The sequence below is a fragment of the Aethalodelphis obliquidens genome, unplaced genomic scaffold, assembly GCF_003676395.1.
Source record: "Aethalodelphis obliquidens isolate GAN/ISIS:26980383/991018 unplaced genomic scaffold, ASM367639v1 scaffold18, whole genome shotgun sequence".
Lineage (NCBI taxonomy): Eukaryota > Metazoa > Chordata > Mammalia > Artiodactyla > Delphinidae > Aethalodelphis > Aethalodelphis obliquidens.
In genome coordinates, this window is record NW_020837962.1 from 22,932,825 (window position 1) to 22,949,334 (window position 16,510).

At 43.9% G+C, this 16,510-nt stretch overlaps 1 protein-coding gene and 1 long non-coding RNA gene across 5 annotated transcripts in view; both read right to left on the reverse strand.

Moving 5' to 3' along the window:
* SPTLC3 (serine palmitoyltransferase long chain base subunit 3) overlaps positions 1 to 16,510 on the reverse strand; it is a 126,441-nt gene that overhangs the window by 17,127 nt on the left and 92,804 nt on the right. The window lies entirely within an intron of this gene.
* Positions 1,595 to 16,121, reverse strand: LOC113626491 (uncharacterized). The gene is made up of 2 exons (XR_003435172.1): positions 6,059 to 16,121; positions 1,595 to 5,687 (listed from the first exon to the last, which is right to left on the reverse strand). It is a non-coding gene; the product is annotated as an uncharacterized LOC113626491 (long non-coding RNA).

The following is a 16,510-nucleotide window of genomic DNA, read 5'->3' on the forward strand; positions in this document are numbered from 1 at the left end:
CCTTTCAATTACTCTATTGCTCACTCTGGAAAATTGGAAACATTCTCCTCCTCTTGGAGGGCCTGGGGGCAGAGAGAAATTTGTACATATAAAACGCTACTCACCTACAGGATGTGGGTGATTTTATTAATTATGTTGTGCTTTGAGATCCTTGTTTGAAGAGTGCTTTATAAAAGTAGAAGGAGTTTTTAGCACTTGTTCTTTCGTACGGGGATGGCCACGCATGGCATGGGGACTGGGCAAGGCAGTGACCTTCCCTTTGCAATACACAAAGTCCCTAATTAGTTTCTGATTCTCCTTCCACCTATTATAATACATAGAATTCAGGGAAGGCTCCGCACAGATACATAAGTGAAGGATCAGATCTCTTATGTAGAGTGCTGGAGAGTTTATACGAGTATCTTATTTTGCTGTATTCTGGGTTCTCTGGAAAAGGAATAAGCTTTGGAGTTAAATGGACTAGGAACCAAACTCCACCTGGACAACGTAAGGCTTTGAAACCTCAGTTTCACCTAGCGATACGTAAGCTTATCTCACAGGAAGATTGGGAGAAATAAAGGGTTAATGCAGGAACATGCTTAGTACTGTGTCTGGGAAAAAGGTACTTGAAAGGTTAGTTACGTTTTTCTGTTAGCAATAGTTCTGGGTAGCCTCAGTGGCACCTTGAAATCATTTAGAGAGCTTGGCAAAATCCCATGCCCAGACTGTACCCCAGACCAATGAAATCAGCATCTCTGGTAATGAGATCAAGCATGAGTTTCGGATTTCACCAGGTGCAGCCACGGAGACTCAGATGTCTCAGAAACAATGGCCATTACCAGTTCACCCCCAAGGCCATGCATGGCTGTGTTAGGTGCCTGACTGTGTCTTGCTGAGTCATGCTCCTTGGTTGGACATGGAAAGTAAAAGATGGGCATATATCCTAGCCTCTTGTTGGGTAAGATGACATCCCAGCATTTATTGAGTGCTCGAGGTCTCCAATGGTATGTTTGTGGGTTCACTTGCTCCCCTGACAGTTATTGGCTCCAAAGTGCTCACTCGACTTGAGACCAACCTCACTGTCAACCTCGCCCCTCTCATGAGGCTGGATAAAATCAGGGATGGACCCAGCTGGGCGGATGGGTAGGTTGCCATTCTACCCACTTGGATTTCTAGCTCTGCCAACTTGAGAGATGGACTAGGTTTAACCTTCTCTCCAATGTTATTAAAACAAAAACAGCTGGGGCAGGGGAAGGAAAACAAATAAAACCCAAAGTGTCACCACTACAAAGCCATGCCGTCCCCAAATAAAAACAATCATCTGTGGCATTTCCAAAAATATGCTCAGGTCAACTCAGTCTCCAGAGGGCCAGAAGGAATTGTGGACAGTAGACACTCCCAGAATGACCTGTCAAAAGCTAAAGAAGGAAAATATCTTCTCTGTCGAACCATCGAAACATCACCTGCTGGCAAAAGAGGACAAAGGCATTTCCCCCTGTAAGACTGAGTGAAAGAGGCGGATTTGATGAGTTTGCAAGACAATACCAACGACACTCTATTTTCTGCAGACTTTGCAAGCTTGCTCTCTAACAGAGGAAACGTGCATAGGCCCAGATGGCACGGGGGGACTTATTTTATTATTCCCCAGGCAGAAAAAGGCACATACAGAAATACACACCGCCCTCCTTTCACCAGTGCGGAATACAGGCTGGGCAACCTCGAACATGCTCCTAGGCAGTGACGCTTGGGAAATGCGGTTCTCTTCTTTAGAGATAGGAAGAATCTTTCCCTAAAACACGTCTCACAACTTAAGAAGTCGATCTTTCTGAACAACCAGTTTGATCCTCAAGAGTGCCCGCGGTGGTCTGAGAAGGCCTCCCTTCCCCCTCCCCTGCCCCCTTGCCTCCTTCCCCTTCTTTGTCTGGTGCTCACACTAGACTTCTGCTCGGGCATGGGGAGGGGCGGGAGCAGGGGTGCTGGGGAGAGACCTTGGAGTAAAGTTTCAATGTGGCAGCAGGAACCCAGCATCTGTTATTTTAAGCTCTGGACAGCAGACAGGACATTTTGTTTCCTACACACTCGGGGCAGAGAGATCTCAGGAAAGATCAAGAGGGTACTGAGCAGCGAGAATCATAAGAATCGCATTAGCAGTGACAAGCTTCCCAGTGGGATGGAGAAGACGGCGTTTGGAGTGGTTTGCTGAGAGGAACACATATTTTTATCAGGCACTGAAGCTCTCCCTTTTGATGTCTGGATTCCAAGGTTACGGCATGCTTTATAGGCACATACTCGTGTGCCAAGGACAGTCCAGGCCGCTCAGTCCTGCCCCTGTGGAATGCACACAGGAGCGGAGTGGGCAGGCCGGACGTCAGGGTGGACGGCTGTCTACACGACAGGATTTCATGCCCCTGTTTCCACCTCCCCACCCACTGCTCAGATACACCATCAGGGGCTTAATCCACAAGGAGAGGTGACAATGGACATGTCTTGTGCACCTCTTATGAGCCAGGAGCTGTGCTTTTGGGCCCCCTTCACAGATGAGGAAACCAAGGCTGGGAGACTGTTCATGCCTTGCACAGCTGACCTGGAAGTTGGCGGTGCCTAAGAGTCTATCAAAGTCTGCTCCTTGAAAGAAGCTTGTAAACTCATTCCTGATGAGGTGTGAGTCCCATGATTTATGGCTTCATACATTTCACAAATGAAAAGCACTCACTATGTACAAGAGCCAGCTGCTAAGATGGAGGAGAAGATGAAAAAATTCTGGGGCTATTTGGCAAGAAATAACCTAACAGTAGAGAGAGCAGATATCAGATAATATACACATGAGAAGAGCCATAAGACGGATATAGACAGAGTCAGCCGGCCTGTCACATAGTAGTGCTTCTTGAATCCTTACAGAATGAGTGATAAGATTTAACGTTAACTTGCATTTAAGTAGAGAGCAGTATCTTAGCAAGTCTCTAATGATGGAGTTTTACACATCGAATGGGGTAATTTGGGAGGCTGGGGCATTTGGGAGCCTTGCGAAAGTGGTTCTTAAACAGGGGAACACACCAGAGTCTTCAGGGAATAATTTTTTTTTTTCTGGAACACTCACAGGTAAGCCTCTTCTGCAGAGATTCTGCTCCAGAAAGATTGGTGTGGACCTTTTACAAAACCTACCCCTGGGTAACTGCGGTGTGCACCCCAGTTCTGAACCATCACTCGTAGTCATAAACTGTTGTGGTTGTTGATTCTGTGAAGATAATAAGGCTGATTCTAACTGAAGCCTCCAGAGAGCAATTTGTCTCCAAGTATTTTTGCATTTTTCCCCTCCATCAACAGGTCCATGTGTCAGCTCCCATCTGCCCTTTCCTTTTTTCTATGGAGATGAGGAAGTCACTCGTATCTGAGCCTTAATTTACTGATCTGTTAAATGGGGATGGTAACAATCTATTTCCCAGGACTTTGGGGAGAATGTTGTCTCATACTTTTCTGTGTGAGTGGCTGTTGTGTTCAGGGGAGAATTAAAAGATGAATATGTCTATTATTTCCAAGGAGCTTATAGCCTAGAAAAAGTATGTAATAATCACAGCCGGTAGAAAATTGAACACCCCATGGAAGAAATGCTCTGGGAGTTTGGAGCAAAGACCTAGAGGTGGTAAGTGAACACCTTGTGCGCCAGGAGGGATGGTTATCTCACTTGCCTAGAACGTTTGGTTTACAGTCATGAGAAAGATCAGTGGAATCAGACCCAGAGGGCTGCAGATGCCAATCTAAGAGGTGGTGGGCAGTAGGAAGCCAGGGCAGCATCACGAACAGGATATGCCATGTTCTGAGGGGGTTTAGGAAGAGGAAGTCATAGTGTATAGTACGTGGAGTAGGATAAGGGGAAAACCAGAGGTGGCCAGACACGTAAGGAGGCCAGAGTGGCAGCAGAAGTGGGTGAGATGTGCTTCAGCAAAGATTGCGGCAAGAAGGCAAAGGAGAGGTCCTGGCTGAGGAATTGGGTCAATGGGGGTCCCCTGAAAGCGCTCTGAGAAACAGTGCAAACGAAAGTAGCCTCTAGGAGGCCCCATGGAGGCAGCGTGTGCATGATTCAAACCTCTGGTTTTCAAAGTGTCTGCTGGGCGGGGTGTGCACTGAGGAAGCCTCAGGGAGGGGGTGCAGGGAAAAACTGAGGGAGGGGCTCAGCAGCTAGGAGATCGGACCACTCCACCCTCCAAGCTGTCTCCATGACAACAACATCTCTGCCAAGTGCTCAAGGACCGTGAGCCTCATTTTCCTGGGTTCAAAATCCTCTCTGCCATCTTGGGCAAGGCATTTCATCTTTCTACAGCTCAGGTTCTTCACCTGTAAAATGTGAATAATGACAATGACAATAATAATGAGAAGGATGCCCATTTCATACTGTTATGAGGATTTGATTTTAAGCACTTTGGACAGTGTCTGGCACACAATAAGTCCTATAAGACTGTTGTAAAATTTAAAAAATTTGTATAAAATGGACTTCCACGTACATTTCATTTGAAAAAAAAATTCTGTGGTTCAAACACATATTGAAAGCTATTCATTTCCAGTCTCCACCAAAGACTGAACTGACTTGCTTGGATTTGCCCTCTAAGGCTGGGCCTCTGTGATCAATGGAAGTGACCTGTGGTGTCTACAGCCAATCTGTTGTGCCTGTACCCTCCTCAGTTTCTTTTGTTTTTTTGTTTTGGTGCCTAGGACATGCCTTTTGATATTTTCTTAACCCCCAGAATTAAATATTCACCAGAATAATGTTCATTCTCAGTATTCAAGTTGAAGCATATGACCACTGGAAATCTAACTACATAAAGTCCTAATTTACAAAAACAAAATACATTTTAGCGACATTAACCAGTACTTAAGACGTAATCACGTGAGCTCTTAGAAAGGACTGGGTTCTTTCTGAAGAAAGAGATTCTCCACTGCTGGCTTTGAAGATGGAGGGGGTCACGTGGTAAGAAATTCAAGTCTCCAGGGGCTGAGAGGGGCCCCAGCTGGCAGCTGACAAGCAAACAGGGACTTCAGTCCTGCAACCCCCAGAAACTGAGTTCTGCCACCACCACATGTGAGCCTGGGAGAGGAGTGTGAACTGCAGAAAAAAGCTGCTGACACCTTGATTTCTGCCTTGCCAGGGCCTGAGCAGAGAAAAAACTTCCCAGACTCCCGACCCCAGGAGACTGTGAGATAATAAACGGATGTGATTTGAAGCCTGAAGTTTGTCGTCATCTGTGACATAGAAATAGAGAACTAATACATTCTGTCTAGCCTAGAGCACACGCTGGCCTTCTCCAGCCACAAATCCACCTGCTTAATCCTCCCTGGCTGTGGCTGACCTGATTTTCTCCCCAAACTTCTCCAGACAAGAGTTGGGCTGGGGTATGACACTCCCCCGCTTTTGGGGTTTTTGCTGCTGAGCTGAAAATGAACCCGTGATGGAGAAAACAAAGATCAATGTGGAAGAGTAACTCCCCTTCACCCTCAAAGATCCTGCAGCTGGAATCATGTTCTTCTCCAGTTGGACTGAACCAGCAGAGAATTCCATGTGTGCTGCATCACAACTCCCCCATCTCAGACTCCATCCACACAGAGGAAACGAGAGTGAAGAGGTAACTTCTGGAGGACTCATGGTGTAAAAGGATATCTTGTTTGTAGGACGGGAGGAAGGAAGTGGCCATGTTATCCTTTTGCCCCAGTGCCATCTAAAAGACAAACAGATTCTCTTTACACTCTTGCTGGGGAAATCTTTTAAGACCTCAAAGCAAGTGCAGAATTTACTGAACTGCCATAAAATTCTACGCTTGGCTAACCCTTAAGGCGAAGTAAATGAAGGGACAGAACGTTGTGGAACGTTTTTCAAGCCATTTCTGCACAACCAGACAAACGTCCCCTCCTAGCTGGGGCTCCACGGGTTGGCTAATTCTGTGTTTATTGGATGCCCACCCGCTTCCCCGCAGCGTGGTCCTACAAGCACGTGAGCAGCAATAGGGCAGAGAGGCAACACCTGTCACTTTGCTTGCTGACCCCAACCTTAGGTCCCCCCCCCCACAAAAACCAGGTAGAACTTTCTTACCCCCCAGCACAGGTGATTAATCATGGACAGAGGCAGCCCCTCAGTTGAAAGCCAGCCGAGCGTAGCACAGCCATCTGTTCTGCGTTAGCTGTTGTTGAAAGGCCAGTGGCTTGAAACCATTTAGAAAACGCAGCCCTCCATGCCTTCTGTCTCTTTCTCTGCCTCTCTTTGCATCTCCAGCTGGTAACCAAGTGGCAAATATATTTAGGAAGCAGCGGCTGGGTCCTCCCTCAACAATGCCATGGGCCTTGGATGCCAGGGGCCTCAGACGGCCCATTATGGGTGGGATTCTCTATGGGCTCCTCTGCATTCATGGAGGGACTTCAGAGGGACAGAACCAACGATGTGTGGCTGGGTTTAGGGGGAGAAAAGAACTTGGAGGAAGTCAAGTTTGTATTCGCTGAACTCTATGCCAAGGTAGATGCTGAGGTGACCTTTGAAAACTCCGTGTCTAATTATCACAGTATCATCTCCCTAATCACAGTCCTTTCTGGTTCTCACTGTCTCTTCCTCACAGAGATTCTGGGTGAAGAGTAAATCAGTAAGAACAGCCACGAGATAAGCTTGATAGTTGGATGGATAAGTGTAGTTTGCAGCCCCCAAAGAGCTTGCCCTGCCGAGAAGCAACATCTTACAAGAGATGTTTGTGAATGGATCTCGTGTCAAATATAAACAGTAGGAAAGTGAGAAAATTCCACTCTGGAGAGTGAATTGCTGTCACCCAGTGTACTCCTTTCCTTCCCCCTTCAAAGCATTAAATCTTCCCAGTTAGTCACTCCCGTTTTTTAAACCTATCAAACTCAAGTGTAAAAATATGTGTGCCCTGTTCCAGGGACCAGAGCAAAGGTCCAAGGTCACAGCTGGAAGGCACGGGGGCCACTTTCTCCAAGTCCATGTTGGGTTAGAAGCAGGGTCAGTACCTCACCTGCCAATCTCATGATAAAATTTCACAAATGATCAGGATGAATGAAATAATCCAGACAAAATAATTTAAAAATGAGGCATGGTTGTATTTTCCAGTGCAAATGCATTATATTTTAAGTCTCACTCTTTTTTCTTTTATCTTCAGTTTCCTCTCCAGAGGGTAAAGAAAAGAAAAATGATGGAGGTTCATAAATTAATGAAGCTATTTGAAAGACCTTGCCATTTTATTCAATTCCTTCTCCTAAGAACTGAATACAGAACAGAAATTTAAGCCTTTGGAAACGTTTTTATAAAATCCCAGATATGGTACAGAATGAATTATGTGGAGTGCATTTGCCCACATGTACATAACAGAAGCACACAGCTTTTAGTGCTTCCTAAAGTAGATGGAATACTTAAGGCAATGTTGAGTAGAATCATATTTTCATATAAATTCAATCTCGATATGAAGTTGCTAGTTTTATTTTTCTACCTGTGCTTAGAATTCAGTTTTCCCTTGTGACTAGTTTACCTTGATTAGTCACATGCTGGGTGCTGATGTGATGAACATCAGAAGTTTGATACTTTTTAAAGCCTCTTAGCCTCCTTTTAGTCCATGGTCTCAAAAGAACCAAAGTGTGGCTGAATAAGAGAGTTGGGGTGACTCAAAATAAACCCATCTGATTCAGATAATGAACCGAAATGTCCATGTGTTTAAACTGTATGTTTTCCATTGCAATTTATAATTTTCTGATACTGATGCAATTTATAATTTTCTGTCTCATCACATCCTCTCTTTCAGAAAAATGGCCTGATTTTCTGAGAGTGTGTTACTACTTCCAAAATATACATTCTCTCCTGTTCTGGTCTGACTTCCAGAGCTGTTCCAATTTCATGTCTTTTTAGCTTCTTCGGGGGAAGCATTATGCCCAGGGTCCATTTTCTGCCTCCAAAAAGTACATAGCATTGGGGAATTGAGCACCATCATAATGATAATGATCTCAGTACCTGCCACGGCCTGGGACTATGTTCTACGAGAAAGAAGCCGAAGTGGTTATGTAAAAGCCAGACTAGAAGCCCCCAGAGTCCCTATAAAAGGAAGAGATTTGTCTTCAGTCTTTTGGACTTTGTTTTTCTTTTTCCTTGAGCTACTTTTATTCCACTCCAGGTCAAGAGTTTATTTTTTAAGTCAATAGAGAAAGATTGGGAAACTGTCTAAGATATACAATGTCTTCCCACAGTATACGTCCATCAGAAAGACTGGGGAAAGAATGTCCTGGGCTGAGGTTAAGTCCTGTGGCAAAGACTGTGGCAAAGACCAATCCCATTTCCCCCTCCTAGGCAGGCGGTTAACTTCATTTCCCAGGATGCTTTGTGGTTAGGCAAGTTCCTGTAACTGAGTCCCAGCAATAGGATGTAGGCAGAAACGAAACATACCATTCCAGTTATGACCCCTGAAAACTTCATACACACGATCCCCTTTGATGGCAACCTTGGAAGCCATAAGTTGGAGGAGCCACAAGATGGAAAAGAGGCCGTGTTTACACCCAGTTTGGGCACTATATGAGCGACAAAAACAATGTCTATTGTGTTATATGTTGGAGTTTGTTACAACAACTAATTAACCTTAACTAATACTGACCTTGTAAGAAAGATACCATGAAAAATTTTCAAGGATTCAAAATCCTAATGCCCTTTTACTTTTCATTGGCTAAATGGTGCCCTGATAAAGGGAAACTCTAATTTTTCAGTGTTAATTTTATTTTTTCAACCTCTCATTACTAGTCACCAAATAATGTCATGAAAACGTGAAGTCTCTTGATTGAAAAAGACCCTAAGTGCAAATCATCATGAAGATGGAAAAGAGGAGGGGAGGAGGTCCCTCCAACATACTCAGTGGAAAATGCCATTTTTGGATGCTTAAGAACACCTGCTCACCTCTGTTTTGGAAATGTACTTCAACTCGGACAGAGAGGATTAGCTGGTGCCCAGTCTTTGCTGACTACTGTGTGAGTCAAATGCGTTTATGAGATTTGGATGGTGTCTCCCTAGGAAACCTTAAGTGAGGGATTCAGCTAATTGCTTGGATAATTAAAGGAAAAACTCCATTTTTGCTTCTGCTATTTGGTAGTAATGGCTTGAATTATCTGCCTTACTCACCTCTGTATTAGATGGTGTCTAGACAAAGCCTTAGCACATGTAATAATGCAAAACCATTCATTTCTCAAAAGAATAGGAAAGGAACTCTACATTTTGGCTTATGCATATATCTACCAAGGAAGTGATTATAACTCCAGTATTTGAACCAAAATAATTCCATAAGTAACCTCTAAAGAAATGATATTGTAGTTGTTTATAGAGAGTGAGTAGAATTCAATCCTTGTCCAGGAAATCTGCTTAGCCCCAAATTCGGTCATTTAGTTTTCATTCATTCACATATTTGATGCTTAAGGCACAATTAATTAATTAATCACTACCCATTTGGAGGATTGGATTAGGGTATGTGTGACTAACGTAAGAGCCAAAGATTTCATGAGACAGAGGAAGGAAGGATTATTTCTTGACTGTGGCCACTGTGAGAGGACTTAGAAGGCTGAACAGAGATTCAGGAGATAAAGAATGGGTGTAGTGGGTTTGTGGGGAGAGATGAGAATCTTCTAGATAGAGGGAACACCAATCGGTGGTACCAATGCCTTATGAATCGTTGCTGGGATATGGCCAAACCTTACACTGAATGGGATCATTCATGCAGCCAACATATACTGTTTGAAGTTGGAGACAGTGTCTCTGCCCTCATGTCACTTGTATTCTCCTGGGGAGACAGAAAATAACCAAGGAAACAAGTACATAATTCCAGGTGGTGGTAAGTGCTATGAAGGAAAATGGTGCAGAATAAGGGAGTAGATAGAGTCACCCACAAGGGAGGGGGGTGGTATTTTAGAAAGGGTGGTTAGGGATGGTCTCTCTGGGTTGGTGGCAGGTGCTAGAAGGGTGACTCCAGCATGAACCCCCATTCCAAGCTGTCCTGAGTCCAGATTTCATCTGGTCTCCAAGTTTGGGTCTGAGCCTGTTCTGAGAGGTGAGCTGGAGTAGCAGAAAATACAAGGGCATCTGTGTCCAGGGTCGGGAACAAAGTTCTGGGTGGTGGTCAAGGGGTGAAAAATGAGGGAAGGTGGAAGCTGCGGGAAATCAGAGAGGACTCCAATTGTTTTCTTTGATTTTGACTTATCTGTGTTTTTGAACATGATCTGAATTTCATCCACTAACAGAATGCATCCCCCTTTTTCCACTGCTGTTCCTTTTTGCACAGAAACCACAGTGATCTTTAACCCTTCAGATATTCTCAGGGACTAGAACCAGGGATTTTTCAGTGAAGGGACAGAATACTTAGTTTTAATTTTAGAATGGGCAATGTCACCATAAAGTAGTGACACCGTTATATAACCAAATGCACATTTAAAAGACATCACCTCCCCAGTTGAGGAATGGAGAGCCTCGCTACTCCAGAGGCCGATACTCAGAAGAAAAAAGAACGATCCCATTAGCTGAGGGTCTTCACGCCTCAGTCTCGCCAAAGGCAGCATGAGATGTGCAAGCAGAATTCTAGGGCCAAAGTAACAGCTTCTTCACAGATGGAATGTTTTGAATACCTCTCAAGTCATGCAAGAAATAAAAGAAAACCTCACAAAGTTAGTGTGAGGAGGCCCTCTGTTGGGGAGCATGTCTATTTAATACTTCCTCCTCAGATCTTGGGCTCATCACAATTCTGATTTTCTAAAGGGCAAAGGAAGCTCAGCTTGAGGCAAAATTCCTGTACTGGCACAATGGCTGGGGTACTTAGCTCTAATTTTCTAGTCAGTTTCCCCATCCTTCTCTTATTGGTCTTCCTGCTATAGTTCACCAAAGCCTCTGTCTCCATATTGAAATATTGAAAGCGGAGAATTGAGGAACTTATTTGGATAATATCTAATAGGATTGAGGAAGGATGATGGTAATACTATTTGTGTCATCTTTTTGTAGCAATAATCCCAGAATACTATATTCAGAAAATATATTGAATTAAAAAGGAAAAACAGCCTATTGCATTCCATCCTGTCAAATTCCTATATTTTTTGAGGATCCTGTATACCTAATTCCTTCATTTCCAGGAAGAACACAATTCATTATTCCACCTTGATTTTACCTTTAGTTTTTCTCTACCTATACAACATCCAGACATGTCCCCCACCCTGTCACCCAGAAACTCCTTCTGTTTACAGGCAAAGAGGGACAAGTGTGACTTTGAAGAAAAATAGAAAATTCTATTTTTCTTAACTTTATTGTTTAAGCATAGGAGATTTTATTAGCAAAGATGAAGGTGTATTCTACTGAAGTTGGATATTACATGTTAGGAATTGGAACTCTGTATTTATTTTCACTTGTAGGTAAATTTCCACTACTCTTTTCCTCTCTAGAGAAACACTACTGACCGCTCAATCATAAACAAATCAAATATTTCCATGTATATGACAGCAAAAAACGGTTTTGTGATTCACAGCGTTGGTGATTATCCCATCAGCCTAGCACTGAAGTAACAGTAGGAAAAGTTGATGAAATCACAGAGATTCTTTTTCCTAGAGCCATTTTGGTCAGACAAGTAATGCCTTAGCCAATGGAGTGATCTATTGTCTGTTCTGAAGTGGAGAAGTTTTCATCACCTTTCCATGAGACACTGATACAGGCTCAAGTTTGAGAAGCACGTTCCTACATCACAGAAAAGAAAAAGGGGGGCATACATGTGCAGAGGGGAATGTAAAGAGAGCAGAGGATGGAATTCTGGCAAATGCAAATGGGAAGAAGAACTAGCAGAGAAGGGGAGGAAGAACAGACAAATAAATAAAAGAGAACCAGGAAAGAACAGCATCTTCCACAACTAAGGGAAGACTGTTCTCAAGGAGAGAGGATGAGGTGGAAAGGCCAGTCAAGTTCAGCTGGAGGAGGACTAACAGGGTCAGAGAGCAGCGGCGACCTCTGAGGGAACAGAGTCCATGGAAATGGGCAGAGGATGAGGGCTGAGGGCTGAGAGGGAGCAGTAGGGGGGCAGGCAGACGGCCATTCTTCTGAGAAGATTTGCAGCAATGGAAGGTGTGCGAGTTGACAGCTATTGAAACAGAAGGGGTGAGGGGAGGATTTTTACGATGAAGGAGATGAACAGGTTCCTGGTTGAGAAAAGGGGCTGGTGCCTTTAGAAGGTGGGAAGGGAGAGAATCAAGCACAGAGATGTGGAAGAGATAAGGGTCCTTTATTTGCTGAGCTAAGAGGGAAAGAGAGAAGTATTCAACAAATATTTGTTGAGAACTTGTCGTTGCCAGGCACTGTTCTCGGTGTCAGGAACAAGACAGACAAAATGCTTGTTCTGGAGTTTACATCTTAGTGGGAAACCAGAAAATAAGCAGATACGTGTATAATTTGTCAGGTGCTCATAAATGCTACTAAGACTGAAGCAAGGTGAGAGAATTAGAGGGACAAGAAGGGGTGTGAAATTAAGGATACAGCTGCTCCTCTCATAAGGCTGATTTTGAGCAAAGATGTGAGGAAAGTGAGGGAGTGGGCTATGCATGTGTTGGCTGGACGTGACGTTCTAGAAAGGCCAACAAGTGCAAAGACCCTTTGTGGGAGGTGTTCCCTGCGTTCTAGGAAAAACAAGTATGCCAGCTACTTGGAGTGGACCAAGCAAGGGAAAGAGTGGTGGGAAATATGGAAGAGACCACATCAGGCGAAGCCCGGAAGGCCAAAGTCTGGACTTTACACTGGGAAAGATGGAAAACAATGAAAAGTTCTGAGTGAAGGGGTGATATAGTCTGGGTTACATTTTCTTAAAAGATAATTTTGGCTTCTGTGTGGAGAACAAGTCATAAAATGGCAAGAGTGGGGAGTGGAGATCATTCCAGTGATCCAGGTGAGAGGTGATGGAGGCGATGGTAGAGAGGGTGAGAAGGGACCTGATTCCTGGGATATGTCAAAGGAAGTGCTGCAGGATTTGCTGATGGAGTAGGTGTAAGGCCTGAGAGACAGGAAGATTCCAGGGTGCATAAAAACCATTGGAAAAATTAGAGAAGGAAAGCAGATGAGTTAAAAATAATAGTAATTTTCACCTTTATTGGGTGCTTACTTTGCATCAAGCATCACGCTAAGTTCATTATCTACATCACATCACTTAATCCTCCCTACAACCCCAGTTTACAATGAAGGAACTGAAGCTAACAGAGGGTAAGCAACTTGCCATTCATGGAACACGTGGTGGGTCGAGGACCGGGCCCCATGCGGTCTGGCTGCAAAGCACGCGCCCTAACCCCTCCACGCGATACAACTTCTATTTTATCTGAGAAGTAAAAGGTTACCCAGAGTTGGGGTTCAAAAAGAATGTTGACTTATTAATTGAAAAATATGCATCAAAGATTTAAATAAATAATAAGACAATTGTTGACGATGCTTTCTTTAGGGGAGTGGTTGGTGTCGCTTGGGCCTCACCCTCCTGCCTGGGCCATGTCTCGATGAAGAAAATGACAGAGCTGCCATCTTTCTGGACCTCTTCAAAAGTGGTGTTCATCACTGAGGTATCCCCATCACTGAGTCATCCCTTCAGCTGCCACAACTGGTGTGGGACTGACTCCCAGCCCCCAGTCCTATGAGATCAACGTTCCCTCCACCTTGGAGCCTTTCAAGGGTCCTTGTTTAGCATAAACGCTGACCTGAAATCAAGTGGGTCTGCAAGATGGAACTTGAGTCATGGCATAGTTATTAAGCTGAGCACTGGGCTTGGCACTCAGAGGGACACCACATTAATTCACGACACAGCTCTTGCCCTTGAAGGGCTTACAGCATTGGTGTGGCTGGGGGACCACCCAACATCCATTAGGATGGAGAAACCAAATCTCCACTTTGGGTTCATTGTGCTGCACGCAGTGACAGGCCGGGAGACGAGAAGGGCCTCGGTGCCTGTGGAAGGCCTGGGTGGCTTGCAGCCCCTCAGCTTGTGGTGCATGAACTCCACGAGCAGCCCGGCTGCAGAGTCAAGGTGGCTGTGTGTTCATAAACATTGTCATTTCACTGGGACTGCTAGGCTTCACTGGGAAGCTTGGCTTCAAAGAACACTGACCTTATTCCTGTAGTCTGCCTTTCTTTGAAGCGTATGGCTTTGCCTTGCAGATTAAAGTGAAGACATTCATCAAGCAACAGATCTGGCCAACCGCTCCCCAAACTCAACCCAAAACAAAGCCTTGAAAGGCTCCAATCACAGCGGCAGGGGAGCAGCCGGAGATCAAGGCTCGGAGCAGGGTGCTTTCTCAGATCCCATAAGGCAGCTCTGGCTCCATGAAGTGCAGCCCTTTGAGCTTTGGGCAAGTTTACCCTGAGAGTTGCTCTGTCTTTGCAGAAAGGGGTGAGTTACTGCAACGTTCCCAACCAGACTTGTTTATCTTATTTAAAGCAGGCATTGTTGTCAATGAGGCCAGCGTGATGATTCACTGTGTGCTTTTGAATTCTTCAAAAGCCATGTCAGGCTGAACCATCTGAAACTTGGCTGATGATTCAGTCAGTTTTCTTTTTTATCACTTTCTTTTGTTAGTTCCTTTGAAAAGAAACTGTCCGATCTTTCTCCCTGATTCCCCTTAACTTGACTCTGAGAACACAGACTGAACACGTATCCTTCTCTCATTTCTTTCTTTTTTCTCTTAAGATGGCAAGAAGGGTGAAGTGAGACCCTTTAACTGGGAGGTTAAAAATAATGACCAGGTAAGAGAGAGAACCAAGGGAAATATCTCTCCCCTCAGAGGAAGAAAAACTGACGATAGATAGCTATCAAAGTTCTTATGATCATGTCTTTAAATGTAACTTTTCTGCAGATCTTTTTGGTCAGATAAACAGAGTGATTTCTGTCTGTGATGAAGTGGTAAAACCATCCAGAGGTGGGAAGGAAAAAATTGTCAAGTTGGGGACATGTTAATCAACGGATGCTGATAATATATACACTACAGGGCTTAAGAAATTAGTGATTTTTATTAAGACATAGGCTAATTTTCAGGGTAACTTTTTTCTAGTTATTCATCTTGAAAATATGACCAATGGATAATTCTGGTCATCATAGGACAATTCATTTAACTGGCATTTTAGCTTTAGTCTCAAATAATTGTTTTCCATTAAGAAATGCACATAGTCAAGAAGATCATTAAGATGACTTTGAGAGAGTTCCAGTGGTTCCGGACCAGTTTTTTCACACAACTGGACAGCTCATGTGTGAATGGAGACAGGTCTATTTCGAGTTTCAGCTTTAGAAGGTTTAAAGATATCTGCTTATTCATATCTATATCCATATCTCTTAGTTTACCACCACCATTTCCCCAAATTCCGGTGGGCCATGTGACTAGTTTTGGCCAATGCATGGTAAGCAAGGTGATGTGTCACTTCCAGGCTGATCTTTCTTTCTACCATGGCGACTGTGGAGGCCAGTTGCTGAGATGGCCAAGCCTCAAGCTCGCAGAAGCCTGAGTCACTTCCTACGGAGAAGAAGTGTGCAGGGAGATGTCCGATTTGTATTAGACCTGGTATTAGATCTGCGAGCAAGAAATAAACCTTGATTCAGGTAAGTCTTTGAGATTCTCAAGGTTTATTTGTTACACTGGCATAATTTAGCTTATCCTGACTAATCCAGGACCTTGAAGGAAATCTAGCTTTACCTCACCTGCATCACAAGAATCCTTCCTACAGCTTCTCCAAGACATAGTCCAAATACTTCTTGAACACCTCAGGAATAATACCAAGTAATGCAGCAAGCAATTATATATACAATGCTTACTATAGATGGAATTGTTTTCACTCATAATGAAGCATTTTATATGTCTTATTTTACCTAATTCTCACAAAAACCTTAGTTCATCAATATCCCTTTCCTTATTTTACAGCTGGAAGAACTGAAGCACAGACAGGTAACTTGCTCAGGGTTGAGCAGATCAGTGAAATCACTTGCCTAAGACCACAGTAAGTTAAGTAGTATCCCAGGAGTCAAGTCCAGGCAGCTGCTTTCAGGTTATGCCCTTAAGCATTGCACCATGGATGGACTGGATTCGCATTTCCTTTTTTTTTGTTTGTTTTTTCATAGATCTTTATTGGAGTATAATTGCTTCACAATACTGTGTTAGCTTCTGTTGTACAAAAGTGAATCAACCATATGTATACATATATCCCCATATTCCCTCCCTCTTGAGCCTCCCTCCCACCCTCCCTATCCCACTCCTCGAAGTCGTAGCAAAGCAAAAGAGAAAAAAAAATACCACATGCTAATGCATATATATGGAATCTAAAATATATATATATATATATGGTACTGATGAACCTAGTGGCAGGGCAGGAATAAAGATGTAGACATAGAGAATGGACTTAAGGACACAGGGAAGGGGAGGGGGAAGTAAGGCGAAGTGAGAGTAGCATCGACATATATACACTACCAAATGTAAAATAGTTAGCTAGTGGGAAGCAGCAGCATAGCACAGGGAGATCAGCTCGGTGTTTTGC